Consider the following 5,318-nt stretch of genomic DNA (forward strand, 5'->3'; position numbering starts at 1 on the left):
TCACGTAGCACATTGCCCAGTACTGTGCGTATTATATTGAGAAAAATGTTTACAGATACATTGCTTGAAAAGTTTAACTACAAGGGTTTGAAAAAAAAAGAAAGTATTCTATACCTTGGCAACATGTACAGTAATTTTTGGTGAGAATTTGTTTAGTTAAATTTAATATTCTAATTATTCCTTAAGCTTGATTAAACTTCTATAAATATATAATAAAAACTTATAATACAATTATTAGCTATAATTACTATTACATATTAAACTGATTTCATTTTTTAGCAATAATAAATAATAGTAGGGTACTAGGATGACTGTTTTTATTAACATGTATAAAAAAAACTCTTAAAGTAAAAGAAATAACCAAAATATATTATAGCAGTGGTGGGGTTCTTAAAACCAGATGGGGTGGACCAAAAATGTAATATGGATAATTTTACTTTATTAAATTTGTTTAAAAGTTTAAAACCCAATAAAAAGTCAACGTATAATACAATTAACATTTTAAATATAACTTAATGTTTTATGTTCCCATATCAAAATATGTTAGGTACCTATTATGACTTACTCAGTATAAATCCACTGTGTCACTGTCAGGCCAAATGATTGAGTAATAATAAAAAAATGTTTCTATACCAGTATTATAGTATTGCCATGTATATTACTTTTGTTAATTTTTTACTTGGTGATAACATATTAATTATACAATAAATACAACTTGCTTTATGTAGTAAATAAATATATAATGAAAAAAAAAAAAACAATATAATTATATGATATATTAATTAAAATATTTAAAAATTTCATGATTTTCAGATGCAATAAAACAAATGAAAAAATTCAAATTAAGCGATGCTGTGGATATTGAGACACCCATAAGGACATTTATTTCTGGAGCTAAATTCCGTGAACCAAAAAAAAATCTACCTATTTCTAATGAACTATCATCTTAATATAATTTTTGTATAAATACTATGTTTTATGGTCAAGTGTACCAGTATAAATATTTTTATCTGTTAAAATTCTTATTAATACAATTATTAATTAAAAATAATAATATATACTGTTATCAACATGGAAATGAAAAAAATGGATTTACATTATTCTTTTCGTTATTAAGTTTTCATTATTACCATCCTATATTAGGTATATCATAACATATAATTGTTGGAATTAATTTAAATACAATATAATAATTAATTAATTAATTGCATAAATAATGTACAGAGGCACAATTTCAATGAAAAAAAATTAGAGGTGCTAAAGTCATTTATTATTTCAGTTACCCATACCTAGTCTTATTATCATAGAATACATAATGAGTAACTCTCCCACCCCGTCATTTGACATTAAATAAACACATATTTAATGTTTTTTATTATATTTACATCATATAAGACGTATTATTAACCATAAAAAATATGGAAAAATTATATTTGATAATTGTTTGATATAGGTATATAATCAATAGTATATGTTAGGGGAACAATATTTTTAAAATAATACAATTGTATGGTTATATTATAATTTTCAAAATAACAATATATTGATGTTATGTTTTTGATGTTTATTTAATTTCAAACCGGTGGCCAAACAACAATATATAATCATTAATATCATATTATTTAATTAAAATATGATGAAATCCAAATGATTAAATAATGTCATCATTAAAAAAGTAATAAAATATAAACAATCAAAAAATGTTATCTTGCTATCTGGGTAATTGTGTTCATCACGATTTTGTGCATGTTCCTGAATATCCCAATCTCTCTGAACAAATTATACGTTTTGTATCTTCCTGGATGTCCAAATATTGTGTGTGTTTCTCGTGTGAGCTTTCTCGCCATCTATTCGGGTATTGCTATTTGCCATTCGTCCGAGTCTTTTACAAATATTATCCCGTCCTCGATCGTGACATGTTCCGAGTGTTTTGTTTTTAATTAATTTATTTTTTTGTCACTTTCCTGTAGTTGTCTTATGTTGGTTATGTCATTACGTAGCTCTTTAGTGAATTTTTTTACTACTTTAATTTAAGTTAGTTTTTTTTTTCATAAAAAAATTATTTTTAACGGGTAGGTAGTTAAATTAAATTTACATACAGATTATAATATATAGGTACATACTTACATTTACTTTGTAAATTTTGTATTAGGTAGCTGATTAATTAAACTATTTACGACTACTGGGTATTATTATTTTGTAATCAATAAAAAAAAGTAACTATAAATTTAAAATAACTGGTTACCTATAATTGCATATTAATATATTATAGATGCAATCGTTATTAATTTATAATATATATTTTATTATATGTTAGTTAAAAAATATTTATGTATATTGTATACCTACCTATAATATTTATTTTACTGACTTTTCTGCAAATCTATTTTACAAATTATAACTATTAAAATGTGTCCATTGTATATTATAGTTGTTATTTCATAATATTACAAATTAATTATTTAAAACGAATACTTATTTATAGGTAATGTTTTCCTATCCTAATGTTTTGTTGCAATATGTGGATGGTTGTGCTGTTTGAAACTGACAACACAGTTAATGTTGTGCCTAACTTTTGGTATTCAAATGGTATATGCCAATGGCCTAAAAGAAATCTTAAAACAGATACAAAAAACATGATACATCGTCTTTCAAAGCCTGATGAAGTTACTTTTAACAGTTATAAAGCATGTCCATTGCTAGAAAATATTGCTAAGTACTATAAGCGAGACTATAAGAATTCATTTATCGACATAATTAAAATTGCTATATTGATATACATAATTGAAATCATAAATTTCTTTTAAATTTGAAGATAGTTACGTTGAAGCAGGAGCTAAAGCTATTAAAGCACAAGAAATCTCTGAACTGTCTTCAAATGATGATGATAAAAACACTAGAAAACTCAGCAAAATAAAACAAACGTCTCCGCCAATCACAAAAAAGTTTAAAGAAAAAATCTCATCCACCAAAAATTCCTGTTTTTGATGAATCTGTGACAACTGAAGATAATAATGGTAAGTATTTTTAATTACATACCTACCTACCTAAAAATTAAATTATATAAGTTGTACCTTTAGATAATCTGATTTTGGGAATTTTTTACTATCATTTTAAGCTATGAGATATACTTGCATCAGAACTCTATAAATAGTATCAAAATATGGATTTTGTTACAAATGGTTAGTATGAAAATATCAAACTGATTTAAATAAATAAGTTTGAACTGATACATCAACCAAAAACCTCATGTTTAAGTGTCTTCTTTGTGGCCCTAAAGAGAAACGGATTTCCACATCGAATACATCAAATTCAAATTTGAGAACTATAATTTTGTAACAATAATATTATAATAGTATTATAATAACGTTATACTAATATTATTCGTGATTATAATGTTATAATAATATTATTAAACAAAAAATTGCTGTCTGGGTCATTATGTAGGTAAATCGTTATTTAAAATACATATTACATAATAGTATACTATAGGTAGTAACCTCATGAAAAGTATATAATATTTTGGATATTTAAAGTAGTTCGCAGTATTGTTTTAAAAATGAAATCATAAATATATACAAGTAATAACTAATTAGATATGATAGACGTAGATGATAGTACAAATATAGTGTATACCCTATAGTCAGTATTGTTTATAGTACGAGTAGTGAGTACTATAATATAGTATATATAATATATATACATTATATTCTTATTAAATAAAAATAAAAGTTCCATTGGTTTTTACCTTGGTTGTATGTAAACCTTATCTACATTGAGTACCGTGGGACAAATACGCTTTATTAGTGATAGCGTTTTATCGAGGAGTTTCTACATAAGCCAGATCCAAACATAGTAGTGTCCCTATGATAAATACATGGAAACAATTTTTACCTTTTTATTTTAATTAATGTACTCATATTTAACATGATTTTTTGGTATATATAGATACAATATACATCATGATACCAATATTTGTAATAATACATTAAAAGTTTAAATAAAGCGACAAAATTTAATTAAATTTAAAAGTTAATTTTGGCGCCAAAATCATTGTACAACAATAATATTGTGAAAATAATAAAATCTTTTTTTTATTTTACTCTTTGTTTCTATATGCCTGATTTATTTTTGATTTTTTTTTAAACGTGATAAATAAATAGTTAGGAGTTCAAAAATATGTTCCATTTTTTTTTTAAACAATTATCTATATATTTTATTCACAATAATGTCTACAAAGAGTGCAATTAGTATGTTTGCGATATTTGATTATTTTAAATCAAATCCCAAGCAACTTAAAAAGGGAGAACTTTCATTTAATGCTGGATACATCTGTAAAATAGTTTATGACTCAGCCAATGGATTGAAACAAGGTGAAGTAAAAGCAAGTATGAAATAAATCCAGTATAAAGTGAAAGTATGCAATATATTGTATTCATTATTATTATAGAATTTCTAAATTCTAATAATAGGAAATTTTTTTGTATAGGTATTTCTTAATGATGGAGTTATATATGACGGTATGTGTACAATGTACATGTCCTAGAAGTTTGGTGATTTGTCATAATTGTAGTTCTACTGATATTATTTGGTCTTGGAATGTGAGTAATAGTTATTTATTTATTTATTTATTTATATTTACGGGTCTAGCCCTTTGGAAAAACAAAGTTAGATATATACAGATTTACAATTAAATTCTAGTTATAAGTACTAGATAACAAAAAAACATTATAATTATAAAGATATACATAGATATGGTATAAGCATTAACAGAGGCGGGAAGCGTCAACATTGTCAAGAGACATTAATCTTGTGATAGGTTCATTCGCTAAATAATTAGAGGTGTAAGAAGGAATGTAGAAAGGACCATTATTTCGAGAAAAACGTTGAGGTACTCTTTAATTAATAAGGCTTAAAAGGTAAGGCGAATCTATGTTACCTGACAACAATCCATTCAGAAACTTAAACCCTAGAGTGATTTTCCGATTAGAAAGGGTATCAATATTGAGGAATTCGGAAATAGGGGCGTAATCGTGAGGCTGATGGTGTATATGTAAAATAAACCCAGCGAAATTAAGGAATTTTCTTTGCACCATTTCAAGTTGTCGAGAGTTGCCTGCGGTATGTGGATTCCAAAGAACAGCACCATACTCTAATATAGGACGGACAAGTGAACAGAAAAGAATTTTTAAAGATTGTCCTAGCTTAAAGTCGTGAACCAATCTCTTTAGGAACCCAAGCATTTTATAAGCTTTACAGCATATCATAGTGATATGCGGTCCCGGGTCAAGAGAACTGTTGAACTTAAAACCTAAGTC

This window comes from Acyrthosiphon pisum, chromosome X (assembly GCF_005508785.2).
Source record: "Acyrthosiphon pisum isolate AL4f chromosome X, pea_aphid_22Mar2018_4r6ur, whole genome shotgun sequence".
Lineage (NCBI taxonomy): Eukaryota > Metazoa > Arthropoda > Insecta > Hemiptera > Aphididae > Acyrthosiphon > Acyrthosiphon pisum.